Below are 26,064 nucleotides of genomic sequence, written 5' to 3' on the forward strand. Positions count from 1 at the left end.
TTTCTTTTTCTTCTAAATGTAGTGCGTATGTGTGTGTGTTGTGTTATGTGCATATGTATGTGTGTGATGGCTGCTTTTGAGAGTTTCTTTTTATCTTAGGTTTCTTGAAGCTTGACTTTGTAATTATACGGTTTGAGGTTCACTACCTATTTGGTTTTGGATCTGTGGGTTGTTAACTTCCATCAGTTTTGGATGTTTCTTGGCCAATGTCTCTTCAAATTATTTCTTTGGCTCCATTTTATTTCTGTTCTACTTTTAGTAATACGACACACATACTTTGACCATTTGATACAGTGCCACAGACGGGGGGTTGGTTGCTTTTCTCAGTTCCTAATTTTTTTTTCTTTTTTCATTTTAGTTTAGGTAATTCCAATTCACTTAATCCTTTCTTTTGCGTTTCCTAGGCTGCTGTAAAACAAATCAAACAAATTCTTCATTTATGCTACTGGGTTTCCAAATCCTAGAATTTTTCTTTGTTTTTATGTTTCCAGTACTCTACTAAAATGAAATCTGGCATCTGTTCCCACATGTGAACCATGTTTTCCATTAGTTTTTCCTAAAAAAAATTTAACATTTTATATAAGATGTTTTATTTACTAATTCTAATATTGTGGTCACATTTGGGTCTACTTCTATTAATTATTTATTGAATTGATTATGGGTCATATCACTCTGCTTTATACCACACAATTTTTTATGCCAGAAATTGTGTGTAAAAGTACCATATACATTATTTATTCAAGAAAAGGAAATGTCTGTTCTTGTGACTGGCTGCAAGTGATGAAGCTAAAGCAATCTGATATATAATTGAGCCGGGTCTGAGGTTTGTTGTAGCTTTTGTTAGATCTGTTAACTCACCATATGTTTCAAATGTTTTACAGGCAGCATTGGAACTAGTTTATCTGGGCACTGTACAATTATGGAAATGTCTTTATGTTTTACATCCCTGTGACTATATTACCCAGATTTGGGGGTTCCTGTGGTGGTCTTTTGTCTCTTTACCTCTGCTTCTGACTTCCTAAAACTCACAAAATCTATTCATACATTGCTGCTTTGCCCTTAGGTTTTGGCATGCTACTATCTTGCACTCAAGTAAGGCTCTGAATGACTTGTGGCTGATATTTCTCAGTTCAACTATTGTGCCTCCAGCTTTTGGTTTCTGCATAATTGATCCACTTTAGAGGAAATATCTTTCAACCTTCTTTTCCTGTTCCCAGGCATTAGAGAAGCACTGTTGTGCAGTCATTAAGGGCCTGAGGTGCAGTAAGCTCTCTCTGCCCTCCTGCTGTACTCCTATTCTTCTGCAAGCTACCGCATGTGTTCAGTGAAGGCATTGTGAAATTAAGATTGGCAACTGGGTGTGGAAGTGCACTCTCACAGACCTCCTTGGAATCTCATACATCAGGCTAGCCACACATAGTTATTAAACTTTTATTAAAATTTTGGCTAGTTTCTCCTTACCTCTGTCTATAGCAGGTTTGCTCTTTCTCCTTACATGCCCACAGATTTTGGGTTTTTCTCTCATAGAAAGGGCTTTTCTCTTTCTGGAATTTAATTTATTTGGATTGTGTTTTTGTCTTTAGCAATCTAATGCAAAAAAACAAAAAGAAAATCATAACTTTATAACTTCTCTGGCTTGTTTCCTTTGTTAGGGTGAGAGCAGTGGTCTCTCGACTTTATACATCCTAACCAGAAGCTCTCATATCTTTATAATACATTTCTTTTTTCCTTTAATTTTTCAGGGTTATTTTTGATGTTTGTAAACTATGCCAAATATTGATATTATTCATCATATATGAATAAACAAAGATGTGGAACTTAATCACAATCACATAAATTGAATTATAAAAATTTTTAATTTCAGGAAACATTCAAATAGTTATTTTAGACAATTACCATAACTAAACAATATGAGTATGACTGATGCCTCTTCCAGATCTTAAATCTTTTGATTTAAGTAAAATCCATTACTTTTGATTTGTTCTGAGGCAATTTTTTTTTTTTTTTTTTTGAGATGGAGTCTTGCTCTGTTGCCCAGGCTAGAGTGCAGTGGCACGATCTCGGCTCACTGCAAGCTCTGCCTTCTGGGTTCACACCATGCTCCTGCCTCAGCCTCCTGAGTAGCTGGGACTACAGGTGCCCGCCACCACGCCTGGCTAATTTTTTGTATTTTTAATAGAAACAGGGTTTCTCCACATTAGCCAGGATGGTCTCGATCCCCTGACCTCGTGATCCACCCGCCTTGGCCTCCCAAAGTGTTGGATTACAGGTGTGAGCCACCATGCCCAGCCCTGAAGCAAATTTTTAAAAAATTACAACTGAAACACCCTTCTTCATAAATACATGCAAATAATCTTTTTATGTAGCTTCATACTTAGTAACCTTTAATTTATTATATATTAGTATGTATTATATATAATATTTTACTTGCACACAAATATTTATGCATTCAGTCTTTTTTCTGTCTCTCTTCTAGAACTTCTACCATTTCCTAAAACACTATGACTATAGCAAGACCAAAATAAGGCATTATATTTAAGATAGAGAGTGCATGCAAGAGAGAGCAGGCACAATAGATTTAGTAATTTTATTTTCTTTTGTAAAATTGCTACTATTTCTTCCAAAGATCAATGAATATTCCACAGAAGAGGTGCCATTACTTTAAGTTATCATGTATTGCTCTTTATAGATACTTAATCATCTATTGTGTCGATGGTTCTTGTTTATGAGGTTTGTCGCTCTCACATTAAAGGAAAACATGTAAATGTTATCAAAATATTTTTAATCTATAGAGTAATTTCACTGATTGAAAGTGGTAAGTTGTGGCTGTAACAGAAAGATCAACTATGAACAAATAATATTTGTTCTGGTGCCTTTCTTTATGCAAGAAATACCAATTATTCTGGATTAAGAGTCATAAAATAGTATTACACAGTGGGTAGAAGAGTCACATACATATATACACATGTTCATGAACAAGAAACATATGTTCTGTCAGATAGTACAAGTAAGGCTGGGCATCTTAGTTGTAATAATGTGACTCCAAATTTTTCTAATGCAAAAGCGGAAAGGATTGGTTAGTGCTGGTCATGCTGAGATCAATAGATCTATCTTATTTTTTCATATATAAAATCTTATTCAATCATAGGTAAAATGGCAATACAAAATAACACAAGAGCTCTAATAAAGTCTATGTCATTCATTGCTTTTTGATATGAACTGCTTTATATTCTGATTATGTTGCTGCTATAAAATGAACAAAGAGTAACATGGAATTTGATAAAGACAAGAAAACTTTTATTAAACTTTTACAACAGTGAGATAAATTATTCATGCAATTGCATGAATAATGGTATCCATGCTGATTAAATCAGCTAAGAGGAAGCAAAGTATTCACGTGCATGGCATGAGTTCCATTTTCAAACAGTTCTGAAATGAAAATGCAATATAAAACAACACAGTAGTTGGTCCCCCAAAAATGGAAAGAAAAAAATGTGGAGTACAGTATTAATTCAAAAGGGGAGGGAAAAGTTTAAAGCACTTGCACTTCTGAAATCCACTAGCCAGAAGGAATGTTCAAAGACAGAAAAAATAATCCACAACTTCAAAGGAATTTAATGAAAGAGAAATAGCAAAGATGACGAGGGTGCAAGAGGGACAGACCTAGGGCTTAGAGGAGGGAGAGAATGACTATTTATCCAATGAACCATTCATAGCCTATTCTATCTGAGGCTTGAATAAAATAGGATTCTCTCCAAATTAAGCTGTTGGGCACATGCCAGCATTTTGGGATGATCTGAGAAAGGAGTTGCTGCTGGTAACAAATGAGGTGTCTTCTACATCTCCCCTGCCACATGTTTTGAAATTTGTGACTATCACTTGTCCTTTCATCAAAATGTTCGCAAAAGGAAAGTGTCAGAGTTCATACTTCTCTTTCCACATCACTGAGCACATGAAATGGAGGAGAAAACCCTTGCCACCCACAGAATTCCAAAGAGCTGAGTGCATGCTGCAGAACACACTGGAAAAGTAGGAAGAGAGAAAAAATAGCTCATAAATGAGCCCAGTAGAGAAGGGGGGAGGAAAAAGAGGCACGGGGGGAAAGATACTGACCAAAATGGTCAAATTCCTTACCAATGATGATGCACAAATCCACCCTCAGAAGGCAGGGTGCTTTTCACTAGTGAGTGGTCCATCTGATTTGAGTGATTGACATATACATGTAGGGAGGACTGGAGACCCTTCGTGTCTGTGGGACTCCCTGTGAACCTTCAGCCTTACTGGCTGCTGGTGGCCCTGTCCATTCTGAATGGCTAGTTCGGCTGTCCTGATTGGTCAGTGCCTGGCCCTGTCCATTCCGATTGGCTGGTTCGGCTGTCCTGATTGGTCAGTGCCTGTGCCCGTGCTACCTGTTCCTTAGAATAACTATCACCTCTGTTCTTAGTCCAAGCCGCTGAGAGAGCCCTGAAGCATTCTCTCACCACTGAGCATACCTCTCCAGTTCCTCCCTGTGTTCCTCCTTCTGTGCTGCCATGTCATGCTCCCTCCTCATTTGCCTTCTCCTCTGACTAGATGTTCATCTTTCTGGAGGGATCTGCCAGTCTCTGGAGTCTCTTAGTCCTCAGGAGTAAAGACAGAAAGGTAACCCAAGAACATGCCCTTGAACTTTGTTGCTCCTTAGGAGAGACATAGTGTAATGTATACTTATTTTAGTCTTACCTTAACTTTCTTTTGAATAAAGCCATCTGTTGTCACCCAAGTGCTTCTCGTTTCTCTGGTTTCCAAGGCTCCCCTTTCTTTTGATAGTAACAGCCAGCTGAGTTCCCAACCTGCCTGACTGTAGGAGTTCTAGGGCTGTTCCCCAACATTTCTGGGCATCCCTAGTGAGTGTCTAAATGCTGCATAAAGCTTCTCTGGCTTCCACTTGTCACTTGCTACCAGGAACCACCACTCTAAGACCACACCCACCAATTATCTCATTACTCTTTTCTAAGCTGCAGCCACTATCCCTTTATTTCCCAAACACAAAGATACCACGTTTGACAAAGTAAATGAAGACTTGCAAGATATGATAGGAGATTTATAATACAGAAGGGAACACCACTTTTAAAAGTTTGTACAAAACTTTTTTTTTTGGGTGCAAGTGCTATTTTGTTATCTTAATATATTGTGTAGTGGTGTACTCGGGACTTTTAGCGTATCCACCACCAGAATAGTGTGCATTGTATCCATTAAGTAATTTCTCATCGCCCACCCCCCTTTCACCCTCCCCACCCTTCCTAGTCTCCCATGCCTATCATTCCACACTCTATGTCCATGTGTACACAGTATTTAGCTCCAACTTAGAAGTTAGAACATGCAGTATTTGGCTTTCTGTTTCTGAGTTGGGAAAAAGTTTAACGTATCACTGTCAGAGTCTATATTATTTTTCAAAGGACTCCTTTGGTCTCTCCTTCCTGTCACTGACAGCTGCCGGAGTGTGGTGCCCAACCATGGTCCATAGTTTCTTTCTTAGGTCCTGTCCTCCTAGAACATAGAGCCCCAAACCCCTATATCCTGGCCTATAAGAGGAAACATTATTGGATATTATAATTGTCCTAGAAGTGTTGTTCTATCCTCCAAGAAGGCAACCATTGCTTGAAAAACAAAACAAAACCAGAACACAGAATGTATAAATTCCATTCAAAAGTATGGCATTTGAATGTTTCACCAGTCAGAACTTTCTCAAGGACTAAGTAAATTCATTACGTGTGCATGACTTAAAAAGGCGCTACAGAATGGTTTCTCTCACACAAAGCAAGACTCCGTAGTAAAGACAAATTTTAGCTCAACCTATAGAGCCTCAGAGAGTTGGGAAATCTTTAGATTCTGTTTCAAGGACACCACCTCTTATATGTAATGGGTTTTTAAGTGATGCTACTGCTGAAGAGAAGATGAAAATACCTTAATTAAATAAAAAAAAACTTGTAACATAATGCTGAAACAGAATTATTTAGAGGCTAGTGATCCCATTTCTTTTTTTTTTTTTTTTTTTTGAGACCCTGTCTCCCAGGCTGGAGTGCAGTGGCGTGATCTCAGTTCACTGCAACCTCTGCCTCCAAGGTCCAAGTGATTATCCTGCCCCAGCCTCCTGAATAGCTGCGATTATAGGCGCGTACCACCACGCCTGGCTAAATATTGTATTTTTAGTAGTGACGGGGTTTTGCCATGTAGGTCAGGCTGGTCTTGAACTCCTGACCTCAAGCGATCTGCCCGACTCAGCCTCCCAAAGTGCTGGGATTACAGGCAAGAACCACCGTGCCCAGCCCATTTCTTCTTATACACCAAACTCTACTGCCACTAGTGGTGACTCTGTAATGCAATGGTGCTGCCTCTAAGAAAAAAGAATGACCTTTCTCAAATTATGGAGCTGAGCTAGACTTTCTTTCTCTCATGTTATCATGCTGGATCTAGTGAGTGTGATAAAATTAAATAATTAACAATATTTCTTCAATCCTACATGTGCCAGGCATTGTGCTGGGAGTTCAGGATAAAAAGATAATAAAAGTGTGGTCACTATCTTTAAATTGCTTCCAGTCCAATAGGAGAAACAGACTTATAGGTACATAATATCAGTAGGGAAATTATATATAGGGTACAATGAATGCATTATCAGTTCTGGGAGGGAGGAAGAGAGGAACAGAGGAAGAAAGATCTTTATCGAGTAGTTCATGTTTGAGTCCTGTTAATAAGTGGTGCTTTCCAGGTAGACAATGTTAGGGGTGTTGGGGGTGCATTTTCAGATGTGTCTGCAGTGAAGTGGGTGACAAAGCATGCATGTGAACCCTTGCCTAATTTTATTGGACAACCTTCAACTTTTTCCTCTTACTGGGACTCTCCCATTGTAACTTAATGCTTCTAACATAATATAACATGATAGGATTTGGAGATGATACCTTGTTAAAACCAAATAGAATCAGCTTTAGGGTTCAGAATGACACATTCCTGCGGCAGGTGAAGGGATTCCTCCAATTTTTCCGTCCTATATCCAACTCTTTATTGTGTTATACATGCTACTTTCTCTAAATGCTAATGATAAAAAATCAAATCTATGACCAAGGTGGGAGAAAATGAAGATTGGCTAATTATGTCAGTGATAGATCTATATTTACTCAAGAAAGCCATGACTATACTAAATTATGAGTCCTGTCTGTCAAACAGCACAATATAGAGTCAAGTTGCTGATTTCAGAATTTATAACAGGTACTGTTTTTCCATGTGAACTTATTCATAGAAGGGAAACATTTTAAGATGCTATCCCAGTATAAATTTATAAATGCACCACAGCTTGAAACGTATTTCCACTATGTAAATAAAATTTATGAAGGATGTGATAATTATTATGCATTGCATGTCTGTATCAGAACATGTCATGTACCCCATAAATGTATACACCTACTATGTACTTACACAAATTAAAATTAAAAATTAAAAAAATTATGAAGAATAAAAGCTAGGTGAAATGTGTCTAATATATTAAATTTCAAATGTCCCTTGTCCTATGGTAGAGGTCTGTAGAAAATTCTAGAATTTGTATGGGCTATCTCCTTCACTGTATGTCAGTGTGCCAGTTTCTATTATACCTGTGATATTTTAATGAGAGATCCATGTCTCATCAGTAAAGAAATGGGTTTTGTCTCACACCTCGACTATGTATAAACTAAATTTTCTTAGTGTCCATATCTCTGTAGTAAGTATAGTTTTAGGTAGAAATAAACCTGCATCTAATTGTGATTAAGGTAAAAAGTTGTGGAAAGCAGTGAAGAAAGGGGTTGCTCCCTTTACAATTAGCCAGTCACAATATATTGAGCAGCCTTTATATGCTCAGTACTTTGCTAGGCATTTTGAGAGTTGAAAGAGAAAAGTTGGTCAAATAACAGGCCATTATTTTATCCACGTCCCTTTTCTGGGTTCCCATATCTTTCAGTAAAAATCAAATCTAGGGGGCCCTGCACAATTTTCGCTCTAACCCCTGTATCTCAGTGTGACCCCATTTCTTTCTGCTTTTCCCCTAGTTTAGGGCATTTTGGCCATACTGAATCCCTTGCTTTCATTGAACATGAGAACATTCTTCTGCTGTGGAATGCTGTGATGCTAGTCTCTCCATCTCCGAGCTGTTTCCCCTGATATCTTCATGGCTTACCTCTTTGGGTCCTACCTCAAATGTCATCTTAGTAAAGGCTCCCCCGCACGGTATTTAAAATTTCAACATAGCACCCCACCCCCATTATTCTGCACTTCTTTCTTCATCCCCTGCTTCAAATTTCTTCATTGCACTTGTCACTATCTATCATACTAAGTATTTTTTTCTCTTTCATTTATTGACTCTCCCTAGAATGTAGGACAAAGATCTTTTAACATTTGTTCCCACTGCTGCATGCCCAGAGCCTATAACAGTACCTGGCACATCGTAGGAGCTCAACAAATCATCAATTCAATGAATAAGTTTAGTTGCTGCTCTCAGGAAGTGTGGTGCAAGGCCTAAAATTGAGTCTCAATATTATGTGCTGCCTTGACCTCTGGTAAAATTGGTGGGATCTCAAATGGTCTAAGCGGTTTTCCTCCCCACTCTTGTTCCTGTAGATATTGTCCCCCTAGTCAAACAACCCTCCTTATCAAATAGTCTAGATGCATTTCCTGCTTATTTCTGACTAGTGGGTTCCAGTTGTGGAATTGTTCAAACAAATCACACATATACTCTCATGGGAGCTGGGGGGCACCTCATCCTCTTGATACTACAAAGCCTGCCTCCCACAGTCCTTGTCATTCACTTTGCTCTTGAGAGCAGGCTCCATGTGACCCTGTGTGGCATGGTGTCCCTCTCCTGTGGCCGGTGAGTATATGTGATTAACACACTGCTGTTGATCTCACTTGTCCAGTGTGAAGTATTACATGTTTGGCCATTCCCATAACACTGTAGAGAAATCCTTTCCTCACCAATGGAGTGAATAGGAGGCAATTTTAAAATGAGAAATTGCAACATAGTGTGTGAGGCAAGATATATGCAGGAATCAAGAATAGAATTAGGAGTGTCCAAGCAAGTGGTAAATTATGTGATGCTAACTGAAAGTACCACGGAAATACAAAAACGTTTGTATACATAAATAATTTTAGTTTAGTAAACAAAATATTTAATGAAAAAACCTTGAAGACTTTGAAATAGGAATAAAAAAGATTTAGCAAGTGTTCTATTTAGTGAATTCTTCTGGGTTATCTCTACCTTCCACTGTCTTTGGACTACTTTACAACTCAGAAAGTTGTAGAAAACTGGTAAAAATGCATATGACTCTTGTCCATAGAAATAAAAATTAATTATATCTGCTAAAATGCAATCGTCTATTGCACTATGAACAGACCTCCTTTGCATCTGTTTGTTATTCCACTTCAAAGTTCCTTACTGCATATATATTTGTATGAATATGTATATATATGTATATATACATACATATATATATATCTCCTTGGGCTTCTTCTTTGAACCAGTTGTAACGTTTTCCTTATTGATGAGTGAAATAAAGTTCGTGACACATGTTCATTTTATATTTTTATAAAAGTAATTATTGTATCCTTTAAACAATCATCCTTTAACAATGCCATTTCTACTAAAACATGAAAAATAGTGTTTTTTATCCTTGTTCTTGTCATTAGCCAGAAAACACTTAACATTTTGAACAATATGGTAAATTATAATGAAATTAAACATGGGACATTATGATTGTGTCTACCTGAAAGCAAACATCTGGATGAAACATGAAAATTTCAGGCAGCCAAAATTCAGATGGCTGGATCTCAGTAGATGAAACATCTGGATTTTGTGAATTGATTAATTTCCATCCGGCTTTTCTATTTTGGTTTCATTTAGACATAGCTTTTGTCCTGACCCCAAACTTTTTCCTGGCACTATGCAAATAGCATTCTCTGTTGTGTAGAAAGAATTTATATTTATTTTGTTTTCTACCTTTCTTCATGCCTCCACATGGCATACAAGATAATAGCCTCTATTTTTACTTAATTATTACTTAAAAACTATTGTTTGAAGCCATCAATAAGGACAAAGGAAAATAAAGACTAGTTTGTATTCAGTGTACCTTAGAAGTAATTTTATTCTGGTCTTTGGCCATGCAATTATAGGGAGACCATTTCATTTATTTTTATATAATTGTGTGGGTTCCCCTTACAGGAGAACTATTTCTGCTACATATTCCTCTATACATATACAAACAAAACATGTATTTTGTATTTAGTGTTACATTCCTGCAAAGAGAAAAATAAGGAAAAAGCCTGCAAAACGTTGAGGACTCATGACACACTTTAAAAAAATACCTGGATACATCACATGAACTCAAGACCATGACTATGGAGGAAGGTGATGACCCAAAAGTATACCTGGACCTGAAAGTACAATGGAGCATTCCTTTTAGTTCCTTGAATATTGATTCTACGTAGTCAAAGCAAAACTGTAAAATCGATGACTTTCATTTTTATTTTCTATTACAGATTTAGCACTTGGCAACTCTTACAACAACAACAACAACAACAAGGAAAAACAACAACAAGAACCAAAGAGTGCAAAAAGAACTAATGTAGTGAGTTGTCCCAGTTTATATTCAGTTCCAGTTTATATTCAGTTTTGTCAGTTTGACCTTCACAGGTCTGTAATTACGGTAATCACAGAGTACTGAACGTGCTAACAATCAAAGCATCCCAATTTGAACAGTTCAACAATAGCCTTTTTAATAAGGGTAAAACCGTGCCAGAAAAACTGCAAGGCTGCTTCAGTCTTTTCTGAAGATGCTGGATAATGGGGAACAGGTATCAAACAACTCACCTCTTAAAAATATGCTGCACAGAGAGATTGGCTCCAGCTGTTACTGATAGAACCTCTACACGGCTACAAAGAGGATTGCCTTCATCCCTTTGTGGCTCTGATTCTTCCTAATGTTGCCCAATGATGTGGACAAAGTATTATTTCCTTTTAAGACCTTCACTTTGAACACCCAACAGTGCCTATGACATTTTTAAAGGTCAAAAAAAAAAAAAAATTAGCCAAATAGGTAAAAATGAGTTCGGCCAACATGCATTGCTGGTATTAGGAACTTTTTCTCCCTGACCTAGAGGGAGAACCTCCTGATTTACAAGCTTCTTAACCTCATGCTTGCTCTCTCTCTCTTTTTAAACATTTCTTCTCCTAGTTGCCACAGATTTACTCTGAATTATCTATGACATCTTTCTCAATACTCTCTGGACAAAGATAGACATTTAGAAGACTCTGGCTAAGATTAGGAGAATAATCTTTGGTTATGAAACAGTGCTTGTGGTTCATGTTATTGTTGTTTTATATTTGTTAACTGGTTCTTATATGAGTTATAATGTATATACCTGTACTTGTAACAATTTTAGAATGTCCGGGTTCAAAAGAAATTAGAAACCATCTAGCCTATACCTTTAATTATTTTTTCCTTTTTGCTCATGGATATTTTTAAACAAAACAAATTAAATCAGTGTATAAAAACAGGTAAAATCAAAGCTTCTCTGAGCCCACATGTCCAGATTGTCATCTGGTAAGAGTCTCTTTTATCAATGGTCCCTATCCCGTGACAGGCATAACAGAACTCCAAAGCTCCACGGAACCTAGCTCTAAAGCCTGTGATTTAACCCAAGCTTTCAATGGCTGGAGAGACAAAGTGACTTAGTCAAGTTCACTCCTAACTTCTGGATTCACATTTCTCTGACCTGCTAAGTCAACCTGAAATGAGCACCAAAAATGTTTTAGCAAGCACTTACTTGTCACTCTGTAACATTTTTCCACTGGCTTACCCTAGCTGTTCTTCTCCTAAGGACAATCAAGTACTTTCTTAGTGACTTTGGCTACAGTGGCAGCAGGACTAGTCAAATCAACACTGTGGGGTAGTGTCTGCTTTCCAGAACCAGCTTTGGTTAGAAAAGGGAGGGGATGATCATAGGATTTATGGCACTAAAAATGAGAAGCACTTTTCACTGAGGGTAAGCAATGCACACACACTGTGGGATGCATGTCTAGGTTCAGAAATAACCTCCTGAAAGCCTGACCTCTCTCACTGCCAGAGTGTAGTGTGTGGGGGCCAAATGAGAACATTGCAAACTTTGTATCTCCACTGTCTTTGTCTGAAGGTGTGGAAAATTACCCTGCTTTCCTGGGCCACTCAGACTGTCTTTGTTAAACAATCTCACAAGCCCTATAGAAAGTGTTTAGATAGTGAATTCACTGGAGATCCTTACACTTTTATTAAGACTCACCTCTTATTTACTATCAAGGAAGATAATGATTGAGGCCACTTGAATATGAAGGCTCTATGTTGGACTACTTCTGAGTCCAGAAGAGCCATTAAACTAGGAGCAGGTTAGGGTAAACTGACTGTCACAACAAAGTCAATGTCACAACAAAGAGACAGATAGGGGAAAGGAGAACTAATGTTTATCGAGCAGCTACTATGCAATATTCACTCTTCCAATATATTTCCCCTACTAGTTCTGCAATTCCCCAGTACTCGTGGCCCTGAGTTAAGGCATTAAAAATCACAATTAAATGCAAATCAAAGCACCTTCTTGGGTCCAGCCCAGCTTAGTTAAATGGCACCAATCTCCACTCAGTTGCTGAAGCCAAAGTCTTAGAGTTATCCTTGATTCCCTCCATCCATTCATGTAATTTATAATTAAGATGCATCAAATCCACCTTAAAACATCCCAGATCTGCCTTCTTGTCTCCGTCATCATGACCTCTCACCTGGGTTGCTATGGTGCCTTTCTACTTAGTCCATTTGCTTTATACACTTTATGAATACTTATAATAACCCAGTATGACAGCCACAATTACAGCCCTGTGAAACACAAATATCGGGGGCACAGTGGATCAGGATCACAGACCTACAGCTACCTGGGTGCTAGGTCTGTCTGGCAACACTCACTGCAGAATCACTTAACAGATTTTTGAAAGAAGTTAAGTAATGTTAGTCATTTTGAAATTCACAATTCACAGACTATAAAGAGAAATAGAGTTCATAAGACTGTCTTGTCTGTGTTCCTCGAAACGCTACAATTTAATCAAAGGCAAAAAAAGATACCACTTGAAGGTCCCAGCTTGCTAATATATTGTTAAATAAATTACCACCTTTGAGGACTAAGCCAAATGTGCAATTTGTAAGCCAAATGTAGCACTTTTTTTTTTTTTCCAGGATGAGTGGATCAAAATACATCCGTAATCAGAACGAAAGAAAACTTCAGTGTTTCTAAAATACAACTGAATGAATTCCCCGAAATTAGGCTATATTATTTATTTTGAGGAAATAACAAACTTTAGCTATCGAACAAACTTTTTCTATATGCATCTAGTAGCTAATGTTTCCAAAGGAAGGAAATAGTTATGAATATTGTATGGAATGTTTTACTCTGACACTCTGGTATTCTGAAATCCTTATACTAATCACTACTTGGTACTGCTCTATTTATGTCTGTTGTCTTAAAGTGGTTGAAAAGTGGCCTGTAAGAATGAGGAAAACTGATGTACAAAGTGAGGAAGGAAATTTTAAATACAAAGCAATTTCACTAATAAAATGCTCAAGCAGTCTAGAGTAATTTGGGTACTTGGTGAATCATTGCTTAGCAATTCATGAACACTGTGGGTGCTTGGAATTCAATTCCATTGTCCTCTATCTGAATTGCTTTGAAAAAGGTCACATGAGAAGGAAAGGAAGTTTTGACTTTCACATGCCTGTTATTGCTAAGGAAACCACTTCCTCAGTATTCACATATTCAGCATGTCTCTAGTTTTGGCTTCCATACAAATTACATCTTGGTATCGCATTAAGAAACAAACAAGGGTGGAGAATATTTTAAAAACTCAACTCAACTATGTTATGTTCACAGAACAAAAAGAGGAGCCCTTTTCAGACGCCCTTTCTTTTCTGAAGTTCTCTAGGTATGCCTGGATGGAGCCTCTAAGACCTAACAGGATGTCTGAGATTCCAGGGAAGTGGCCTGTGATCTGTCAGTAAACAAATAAGAAGCTAATACAGCTTTGTTGTGTTTTCTGATTGGCATGGCTCTGAACTATCTCCTACTTGTAGTCACAGACAAAGAAACAGGAGATGAATTACCATGTTCTAGGACTTTGTGTTCCTTTCCAATTCAAACTGCAATAAGAAATAAAAATGGTTAGGCTTCCAGTGTGTAGATTATATAACGTGTCTCGTCTCTTTTGTGGTTTTGTCTTGTTTTGTTTTTTGTCCTTTAAAGAGAAAAATGAATAAAATGAAGGGATATTTTAGAATGACTGGGTCCATCAATGGGCCTTATTGCAAGTACAGCTGAGCTCTGAAGTGGCTCTTTTGGTTCAAGAATATCTTTACTATTTGACGGTTTCATTGCTTTTATTTATATTTCTATTTTTGACCCAAACAGAAAGATCTTGTATAAGCTACCTCTTTATCCAGTGTAGAAATGCAACTATTTTCAATTCTTCCTGCTGCTGAGAATAATAATGAGGACCCAGAAGATCACAATTCTGAGATATCTGAGATCTATCTGCCTGAATAGCCTGTTTCTCTCTCCCCACATTAGGATTTATAGTTCATCTTCTGCCTTTTTGTTTTCAAACTTGTTCATGAATCATAGGTTCAGAACAAAACTGCACTGTTATTAAGAGCAATCTGCAAACAACTACTCTATAGTGAACTTATAACAGAAGAGTGCTCATTTGATATTACATGGTGGCAACTATGAAAGAGGCAACTCTTAGTTATAATAAAGCTGGAAGGCATAGGATTAGCTGAGTATTTGGGAAATTTTATACTAACAGAGTTAATATCAAGTGGACATCTAAAACATTTAAAATGCATTGCCTTAGAAGCCATGAATTAAATTTTTATTTTTAGTATATAAGAAAGGAATATATTTATAGATTCATAGAGGAAATACAGAAAGAAAGTTATTATTTATGATCCTCTATGCACACACCCCAGAAATTGCACCAAAGCACTCTATTTCTGGGTTAAGTCTGTGAAAAATTTGTAACCTTGATTGTACATCTTAATTTCAATAAGAACGGGATGATGATAATCATGATGACGATAATGATGATGATATTTCTGTAATAATAATAATAGCTAATGTATATTGAGAATTTACTAACAACTAGACATTGGGGTAAGCATTTTACATATATCATCTCATTTAATCCTCACAACAACCTTGTGAGATTAGTACTATTATCCCTGATCTTCATATGAAGAACTGAGGCTCAGAGAGGTTAAATAAATGCTTAAGTTCACTCATCTAGTAAGCAACAGGGCTAAGATTTGAAAACTGGTCGTCTCCCCCCCGAGTCTGACTTCTTAATCATTAGGTGTCTGTGAAGAGAAGGCCTTTCCCATAGACTAATTTGAGATGCCAAAAGGCTAAAGGAAGGAAAGGATCCCACCCCTTCCTGCCCCAGCAAATGCATGTGTATTGCGTGTATGTGATTCTTTTGAACTTAAAGAGGCAGATACCACAGTCCTTTGAATAGGGAAGGGGTTATCCCCAGCATCATTCATCCAAGAAAGGGGAGGCCTTGTGTAAGAGAAAGAGGGAGAATTTGAACACCAGGCTAGATGAAAGGAGAGGTCTTGGACTGAGTGTTTGGATAGTGGATGTGCTAAGATAACGGTGACTCCCAACACCCCACTATCTCCACTTCCTGAAGAAGGATAAGGAATTTAAAAGAGATCTGTAGTGGACAGAAAGTTGAGGGAAAGTTATGTCTTGGTAAACTAAAAAGTTGAGTTTCATGGTATGTCTTACATCTGTTTCATATTTAAATGTTTATGCTGTGCCAAAGACATGCTCAAAGATACCAAAGGAAGAGTCATATTTGGATCAAGTATTAAAGGAAAATCAGGATTTCCCCTTCCTTCTTGCTCTTTGGGTCAAGGAGAAGATTTTGCCAAGTGGAGGGGTGAATCTAGCAGGAAAAGGTCATATCACCTCATGCCATTGAGGAGGTCCAGCTTTCATTGCCAAATTCAGAAAATCGGTTTTTCTTTCTTTTTTTTTTCTTTAAAGGAAGGAAGCATTCTCCCCCCAGCATTTCAAAAGTATTTCCCCTACTATTTCTGCAATCTCCTAAATATTCATGTTCCTGCTAAAGACATTAAAGGCCACAATTAAATGCAAATGCTATCAAAACACCTTAGTTGACATTTAGTCCAGCTTAGTTAAATGGCACCAATCTCCACCCAGTAGCTGAAGCCAAAATCTTAAGAGTTATTCTTGATTCCCTCACCTTTTCATGCAATGTATCATTAAGATGTGTCAAATCCACCCTAAAACATCCCAAACCTGTCCTCTTCTCTCCATCATCCCAACCTCTTACCTGGGCTGCGGCAGTGCATTTCTCCTGGGTCCATTTCCTCCCATACTTGCCCCCTCTTAATTCATTCTCCACACTTCAGTTAGGGTGAGTTTTTTACAACTTAATGAAATCACATCCCTCTGGTGCTCAAAATCCTCTAGTGTTTTCCCATTTAGAATAAATCCCAAACTCCTTACCCTAACTTATAAAGCCTTCTATGATCTGGACCTGCCTATTCTTCAAAAGGCTTCTATTACTTGCCCACCATACTCTATTGTGGACTATGGACTGTTCTTCAAATGTGCCAAGCTCATTCCTGTGGTAGGGCACTCTGCACGAGTTGTTTTCCCTCCCTAGATTTTCTTTCTCCCTGTCTTCACATGGCTGATCCTTTGTTGTTCAGATTTTACTTTTACTGTTAGCTCTTCAGAGAAGACTCCTTCAGCCTCCGACTAATGTGGCTGAGTCACTCACATCATCGTCTGTTCCTCCTGCTAGAAGGGGCTTTATGAGAGTGGGGGCTACATCTGTCTTGTTCACTATAGTATACTTGATGCTGCGAAATGTGCTGCCACGTTGGAAGATTTCTCTGAGTACCGGTGAAAAGAGAAACACACACTTATTATTAGCCATTATGATTCAGATCAATTCACATTATACCCAAGGAGGAATAGAACAGGGAAGATTTTTATTGAGCATGAGGAGGATGGAGATGGTAATCAAATTGCACTTGTTTCACAATTAACATAGCTAGCCCTAAAGAATGACAATAAAGATATTGATATTCAGGATTCTAAAGTGATTGTTTCCACCCCAGCAGTGACTACTACATAGCCTAAACTACAGGCGCTAATTAATTCACTGTCTACTTGTACCACTCAGGATTGGCTGGGATAGCATGGTGGCAACATGTAACCCCCAAACCTCTCAGTGACGTAAACAGTTGAAGTTTGTTTCTTGCTAATATGTATATTCGTTACCTCCACATATTGTGGGCCCTCAGTGACCCAATCAGATGGAGGAGCTACCATCCTGAACTTGTGTGTGGCTGTGCCAAAAGGAAAGAGAAAGAGAGTGTGCAGTGAATTACACCCATCTCACCTCTGCTTACATTTTATTTGCCAGATCAAGTCATGTTACCAGGAAAATTTGGCTGGGTGGGGAAATGCAGAACAGCACTAATGACTACCACCGGACATCTGTCTGGCTAACAAACATGAAGTTTTCTTTTCTTCCTTCATGATATGTACATTTACTGCCTCCCAGAGGCAGAACACGCTAAAGTGCCATTCAGTCACAGCACCAGGCAGGTCCAGTGTGGTTCCTTATGACCCAGAGATCTATGAACTATAAGACAATTACCTGTCCCCTATACATCTGATATGCAATGGCAAAAGCAAGAGCACGATAACTTCATAAATACTCCCATTCAGAAAGGGAAGGAAAGGGAGATACACAGGCATCACTGATCCATAGAAACCAAAAGAACATGCCAGGCAGAAGGGATGCTCCCCAGGTGATGGGAAATATTGCTTGATTAGGCTCCAAATCTTCAACTCAAGAGAGATGAGCAGCTTTCCTACATTTGACCTACAGAAGACTGGGCGCCCCAGGACCATTTTAAGTCTCACACAGTCACTTTGTCAGTCCAGGCTTGCTTCTCTTTCGCCAGTATGTCTTTTAAAAATATTGAATAAGTTTCTGTGTTGGTTATTCTCTGTTGCCCCATTAACTATCTTCCCTTCTCTGCCTTATTCTGTGTCCTAGGAGCTGACCTCTATGGACTGCATTATCCAGAATTCCTTATACTCTGGCTTTGTGTTGGTTGGGCAAGTGGGAGACAGAGGTAGGAAACTGGAGGGCAAGATTTGAGATGGAGAGAGATTGCAGTATTTATCCCTATTTTGACACTCCCTTCCTCAACCTTGTCACAATCCTGGCAGTGGCTGCCTTACTCAGCTGGTCTTAGCTCCTGTCTAAAGGTTTTTCTTCCCTGGCTCCAGACCTCACCAGGATCCTTCCGCACAGTGCTGTCCCTTTGTCCTTGAGGCCTAGGGGTGGCAAAGTTTTCCTGTGTTTTCTAATTCCTGAGTACCTCATCATTCCTAATTGGTACCTTACCTCTGATATGCTTCTGTAGACTGCCTCTTTATTACATTTCCTTCAGTTATGTAATTTGTGTATGCCATCTTCTTCCTGCCAAACTGACAAACTCAGCTTCATGTCTATTTGATTCAAACAACTAGATGTATCAATGGCCACCCAAAGGTCTTTTCTTGACATATTTCTTAGATCTACCATATTTGTATTCCTTGCTCCTAAGCCTCTCTCTTCCTCTTGACTTAATTTTGAAATCTTTGATGTCTGTGAAACCTGGTCCAGCTGAAAGAATTTACTGGTTTTTGTGGAAACATCTTATTTCATTCAGTAATGTGACAGCCATTTCTTTTTTTATTTTCACTTTTTGAGACAGGGTCTTGCTCTGTCACCAGGGGGGAATGCAGTAGCGGTGTCTCCACTCATGCGACCTCTGCCTGCAGGGTTCAAGAGATTCTCCTGCTTCAGCCTCCTGAGTAGCTGGGATTACAGGTGTGTGCCACCAGGCCTGGCTAATTTTTGTGTTTTTAGTAGAGATGGAGTTTCACCATGTTGGCCAGGCTGGTTTCGAACTTCTAGCCTCAAGTGAGCCACCCGCCTCGGTCTCCCAAAATGCTGGGATTACAGGTATGAGTCACTGCACCCGGCAGCCATTTCCTTTTATTAGTTGGTTAGGGCTACTATCACAACATTTTAGCCTGAGTGGTGTAAACCACAGAAATTTATATTCTTACAGTTCTGGAAGCTGAAAGTCTAAGGTCAAGGTGTTGGCAGGTTTGCTTTCTCCTGTGGCCTCTCTCCTGGGCTTCCAGATGCTTGCCTTCTTGCTGTATCCTTACATGGTCTTTTCTCTGTGTATGTATTTCTAATGTATCACGGTTCTCCAGAGAAATGGAACCCATAGGAAATCTATCTATCTGTCTATCTGTCTGTCTATCTATCTATCTATCTATCTATCTATCTATCTACTATCTATCTATCTATCTATCTATCTATCTATCTATCTATCTATCTATCATACAGAACTGGCTCACATGATTATGGAGACTGAGAAGTCCACAATCTGCCATCTACAAGCTGAAGACCGAGGAAAGTGGGTGATACAATTCAATCTGAGTCCAAAGGCCTGAGAATCTGTGGAGCCCATGATGCAAATCCCAGTCCTGGGGCAGAAGATAGATGAGATGTCTCAGCTCAAGCAGAGAGTCAGGAAAAATGGGGTGAATTCCTCCTTCCTCTGCCTTTTGTTCTATTCAGGCCCACAACACATAGAATGATATCCAGCCACAATGGAGGGCAATCAACTTTGCTGAGTTCCCTGATTCCAGTGCTAATCTCACTGAGAAACACTCTCCCAGACACACTCAGAAACAAGGTTTAATATGGTCACTCAGTGGGCCACTCAATACATAGAACAACTCTTGCACCCAGTATTTCTCTCTCCTTGTAATAGCTAGATTGGATTAGGGCCCCAACCAAACAGCTTCTTTTAACTTAATCACCCTTTTAAAGGCCATATTTCCAAATAGGGTTACATTCTGAGATGCTAAAGGTTGGAACTTCAACATGTGAATCTTGAAGGGTATACAATTCATCCCATAACATCCTTGATATGATCCTTGTCTCAAGGCAGAATTCCAGGTGACCTTTGTCCCAAAGGCTCTAGTTCTATCTTTTTAACTGTTGATGAGATAAAATTGCCTTCTCCAAACCTGCAGGTTCCCAAATTCCTGGACACTTCCTTTTTTTTTTTTTTTTTTGAGGCTGAGTCTCGCACTGTCGCCCAGGTTGTAGCACAGTGACACGACCTTGGCTCACTCCAACCTCTACCTCCTGGGTTCAAGCAATTCTAGTGCCTCAGCCTCCTGAGTAGCTGGGACTACAGGTGCCCAGTTAATATTTGTATTTTAGTAGAGATGGGCGGGAGGGATTTCAAACTCACTCAAGTGGTCTGCCGGCCTCAGCCTCCCAAAGTGCTAGGATTACAGGCATGAGCCACTGTGCCCAGCCCCTATTTTTTTTTACTGATGTTTGCAACCTCCCTGATTATTTCTGAAGTCATCTCTTTTTGTGGTGCCCTGTCAAATACAGTCATGCATCATTTAATGACAGGGATATGTTCTGAGAAGTGCTTTGTTTGATGATTTTGTTGTTGTGTGAACATTACAGGATGTACTTACACAAACCTAGATGGTAGAGCCTACTCCACACCTAGGCTATGTGGTATAGGCTATCGCTCCTAAGCTGCAAACTTGGACAGCATGTTACTGTACTGAATGCTGTAAGCAATTATAATGCAGTGGTAGGTGTTTATATATTTAAACATATCTAAATATAGAAAAGGCACAGTAAAAATACATTATAATTGTATAGGACCACTGTTATATATGTGGTCTATTGTTGACTGAAATATCATTATGCAGAGCATGACTGTACAGCCAATTATAATCAATACATATCGCTAGCACTGTTTTCCTACCTTACTCTCTAGAGCGACATTTTCTATCTTCCATGTTATCACAGGCAACAGTTTTACCAACTGTTTTGCTACGGCATTACAACGATCACTATCATTCTCGTCTCCAGTGGCAGTTTGCTTGCTATCTACTGCATGGTTGTTAGCCTCTACCATATATTTTAGGCTTATTTGCTATGGTAGCACTCATGTCTAGGTGCTTATTTCTGTATCATTCAAGATAGATGTTTTGCTGCCATAAAAATACACATTCCTTTCTTGCTTTGTTGCTTGTCTGTCAGGTCTAAAATGGGTCTCTGGTAGTCACTCAGGGACCCAGACTGATGGAGAACCACATTCCTGAACATGCCCCTGGGCCATGCCAGAGGGATAAGAGAGCCACTGCATCTTAAAACCTCTCTTCAGATATGGCACATGTCATTTTTAAAAAATAGTTCTTTGACCAAAGTGAGTCACTTGGGTGCTTTTCTTTTAAAAGGAGCAGGAAACTACAGGCTTATTATATGCTTGAGAAGAAAACCCCAAATTTTTGGTGAACAGCACTAATGATTACTGCACAGTATCAATGCTCATTACTTGGTATTTAGTTCTGGAAATTTAGAAAAAGTAAACATTTAAGATTATCTGCGGCATAAATCATAGGTCCATGACAGTATTTTTGTTTTATAGACTCTGGGCCACTATTTCTCCCCTCAAACACACAAAAACAACATCCAGTTGCCTAAGACCACAGAATTAAATGTTCAGCTCTATGGGTGTCAGCTGCCTATTGTGTGTCATTTAGTAATTTCCATACCTTTTAACTTTTATGACTAAAGAAGTCCAAAAAGAGGTGTAAAAAGAGTTAAGTGAAACTCTTATGCTTTATTGTTCTTGTGATACATATGATAAGTGTCTTATTCCTTTCCAAAGGCATTTTAAAGTGAAGTCATATTTCAATTTGTCATTTCCATAAAGCAAGAAAGACAGCATTTATTGTCATGCACAGCCAAGCAGACTGGCAGATGCCACTAACAAAAGGTAAAAAATTCTTCTATGGCTCATTATTTCTATAAAGACTCTATTTTTTGGTTATTATTTCTGAAAAAGAACATAAACCCAACTATACATGACAAAAATATACAGTGGCCATCAAACGCAATTACAGTGTATCTTTAGGGAGCTAGTGAATAAGTGAAGTTAATCACAATACCTCATATTCTGAAAAGGCCTCATCACCCAGGGTACCAATTAAAGTAGTTTCCAGTCTAAAATAGATGTGTCTGTAACAGGAATCACTAACAATGGGTTAAAAATAGAACCAGGTACAAAACCTACAGTGCAAGAGTATGCATAAAATTAGATTGTTTTGATTAGGTACATCCTTTTCTCAGAACCTTCTCTAGGAATAAATTATTTTGCTAAAAGTCTTTCCCCTATTATTCCATCCCTGTCTCTGACTCCAAGTGATTTTTCTAAAATACAAATCTGATCTTGTCATTTCTCTACTTAAAATTAGTCTGTACAGAACTAAGTTGCCATCAGGAAAGAGTCCTGACTCCTTAACTCCTCAAGGCTTAACACCTTAACCTCTGTAGACCAACCTATTAATGTCTGCTCTGGACTGAATGTTTATATCCCCCAACACATTTATATCTTAACTCCCAAGATGATGCTAGTAGGAGGTTAGGCTTTTGGGAGGTGATAAGGTCATGAGGGCAGGGCCTCATCAATGGGATTAGTGCCCTTATAAAAGAGGCCCCAGAGAGCTTGTTTGCTCCTCTACCATTTGAGGACACAGTGAGAAGGTGCCATCTATGAAAGTAGGTGCAGAAAGTGGGCCTTCACCAGATACCAACTCTGTCAGCTTCTTGGTCTTTAGACACCAACTCTGACAGTGTCTTGGTCTTAGGCTTCCCAGCTTCCAGAACTGTGAGAAATATATTTCTGTTCCTTTGTTTTGGTACTTTGTAACACAGCAGTCTCAACAGACTAACACAATGTTCCTCTTCATACACTGGTGTCCCAGCCATTGAGCTAATTGCTATGTAGCCTTAAGCTGCCTCCTTACACATTAAGTTAGGTCTAAAGCTTTCTCTGAAGATCATGAACTATAACCTAAAAGGAGTTGTATACAGACTGTCGTCTATGCCTGTGCCAATCACCATTTCCTCAAAGGTGGCCAACTGTTCAAATTGTGTTCAGATAAGACAAACGTCAAGCTGTAACCAATCCAGCTGTCTCTGTATCTTACTTTCCCTTTCTGTATGTCAGTTTTCTTTTTCTGTCCATAACTCTTCTTCTACCATGTGGCTATGCTGGAGTCTCTGAGCCTACTCTGGCTTGACAGGCTGCCTGACTTGTGAATAGTTCTTTGCTCAATTAAACTCTTTTAAATTTAATTTGGCTACAGTTTTTCTTTTAACAGCTGCATCTTAACATTTGCTATTCTCTCGAAGCTCTGCTTATGTGTTCCCTCTGCTCAAAAGTCCCCTTTGTTTTTAATTCCTCTAGGCCCTATCATCACCTCTAAGCCTTTATTATTCATTATTGAGGTGGGTAATTTACATATTTCTTCAGTTTTCTAGGTTTGGGGCAACTTGGGTACAGCAATTTTGTCTTATAAAATAAATGCATGTGTGTTTATAGCCCATCCCATTTTTACAAAGGCTTTAAGGAGAACAGTCTTACCTATGTCTCTTGTTTTTTTATATCCTAAGAGAAATACTCTTTTTTTTTTCTCATGTAACTTAGGCTATGGTGTTAAATCAGATTACAATAAAACAAATTTCTCACAGGGAGAATTTGGTTATTTTATTTTTTATAGTTTATAAAGGTTTTCAAAGGTATTCTACTAAGGTGGCATGTTGTTGAAGTCAAGTTCCTGGAGAAAGAAATGTTTGTATCTCAGCATGTGGGTTGGCAGTATCTTATTTTCCAAATGAATATTGGTATTAACCATCCCATGAAAATACTCTTTCTAAAAACACAACTTGTAGAGTTACATTATTTTCTGTCAAAATGTGTCTTAAGTATTATATGGAATGCCCATGAGGCCCCTTGGTTGGGGCCATTGTATGATTCTGTCTCATATGCACAACGTGGGGAGATGAAGTTGGGGAGGTGTAACATGAAACTATACGTATTTTAAGTTGGGCCTAAAGGTTTATCTGTACATCATGAACTATAACCTAAATGAAGTTGTATGCAGATTGTAGTCGACAATATCCCCATGTTCTCTGTATATCTAGATATCTGTATATCTGGATATCGTCAGTGTATTTACTTTAAGTTAGTTCACAGTTCTTAGTGGGGCATGAATTTGATTGTCAGTGCCATTCCAAATCCCTTTCCTGATTCCCTCCCCCTGCTGCCTACATCCTCCCCTGATTTACAGGTTCCTGACTGCTTTTCTGATGTCTTTTTATAGTTTTCAATCAATTTAATGAAATAAATTTATCTGACAAAAATTTTGAAAATCAGCCTTGCCTGACCTTCCCTTGCCTTGTTCTTCTGCTTTGGCAACATGGTCATTCTCTGAGTGCTTTTTTTTTCTTTCACATAGTTGCCCTGAGCTCTGGCTTTTTTTTTTTCTTTCACATATTTGCCCTGAGCTCTGATCAGGGCAAGCTCTGACTGCCCTCGCCTTCCTGACTGCTGACTCACAGGTTTACTCCATCCGTGGAGTGTAGACCTCTCTGGATTTAAGTGGCCCCCTGCCTTACTGGTACTTCTGGTTTCAGTATGATTTTGGTCCTCCCACCACCAGACACTCCTAATCCCTTCCACATTTTTTTTTCAGAGATCCTTGTCCTGATACACTGATTTATTGTGCAGTCCTGGGTAATTTATTTAACCTTTCTGTTTCTTAGTTTTCCTGGTTTACAAAGATGAGCCTTGATAAGGCCCAAACTGCCTTCACACGCCTTGTGAGGATCAAGTAAGATAAAGTTTGTGAAAACACTTTGTTGAGTGCAAAATGCTAAACTAATGTAAGATATTATTTTTATTGCAACACTGTTTTCATTGAAACATCATTCCTAGATACCATTGTCTTTATACAGAGCTATATGGTTTTAAAAATATTGATTTCTAGTTGGATTGACAGGATATATTTAAGAAGGAAAATAATGGTAGCTATTGTTATTGATCATATACCATTTGCTAGGTACCGTGCTGGGTGTTTTTGGTATTATCTATTTTAATCTTTACGTCTATTCTGCAAGGTAGGTTTTACAGAGACTCAGAGACATAAAGTATCTTATCCAAGAATACATAGTTTGTAAGTCACAGAACAAAGGAGAATGTTCACTTCTGTTTTACTGCAGAGCTGTGATGTTCAACACATGCCTTCCTTGAGATGCTGATATATTCCAAATAGTTTTTGCATTTTTTTCTGGTAATATCCTGAATATGTTTCCACCCTATGTACTCCACGCTCATGACAATCATGGTGTATTGGGCAGCCTTCTAGGATGGTAACCAACAATCCCCACCTCCTGGTAATAAGATTCTGTAGTCTCCTCCCCTTGAGTGTGGGCTAGACTTAGTAACTTGCTTTTAATGAATAGAATACAACAAAGGTGATGGGATATCCCTTCTGAAATTAGTTTACAAGAGACTGTGACTTCTGTCTTGATGGCATTCTCTTGCTCTCTCTTGCTTCCTCAGTTTAAGGAAACTAACTGAAGTATTCTGAATTACCCTATGGAAAAGCTCATATGGCAGAGAACTGGTGGCAGCTTCTGACAACAGCTGCCAAGGACCTGAATCCTGCCAGCAACTGGTGAATGATCTTGGAATCAGATCTTATCCCAGCTGAATCTTGAGATGACTGTAGATACAGCTGACACCTCGATTTTATCCTGTAAGAGACCATGAGCTAGATAGAGGACCCAGCTAAGCCATGCCTGGATTCCTGAACCACAAAACTGTGAGACAGTAAATGTCGTTTTATTCAGCTACTACATTTCAGGGTCATTTGATACACAGCAATAGATATCCAACACACATTGGTATGTACAAGAAGCATTATTTATGAGACTCTGCTGTGCAAATTACTGATGAATGAAGGAATTATCTCTGACATGTCCAATTTTCTCACCTA

General features: G+C 38.6%; 1 protein-coding gene across 1 annotated transcript in view; it reads left to right on the top strand.

Annotated features, from left to right (window-relative positions):
• The first annotated feature begins 301 nt into the window (after positions 1–301).
• The window catches only part of RIMS1 (regulating synaptic membrane exocytosis 1), a 914,410-nt gene continuing 888,647 nt past the window's right edge, over positions 302–26,064 (top strand). The window contains exon 1 of the mRNA XM_050786418.1: positions 302–313. The gene's annotated coding sequence lies outside the window, so the exon portion shown is untranslated. The remainder of the gene's footprint in view (positions 314–26,064) is intronic.

The sequence above is a fragment of the Macaca thibetana genome, chromosome 4 (genome assembly GCF_024542745.1).
Source record: "Macaca thibetana thibetana isolate TM-01 chromosome 4, ASM2454274v1, whole genome shotgun sequence".
Classification (NCBI taxonomy): Eukaryota; Metazoa; Chordata; class Mammalia; order Primates; family Cercopithecidae; genus Macaca; species Macaca thibetana.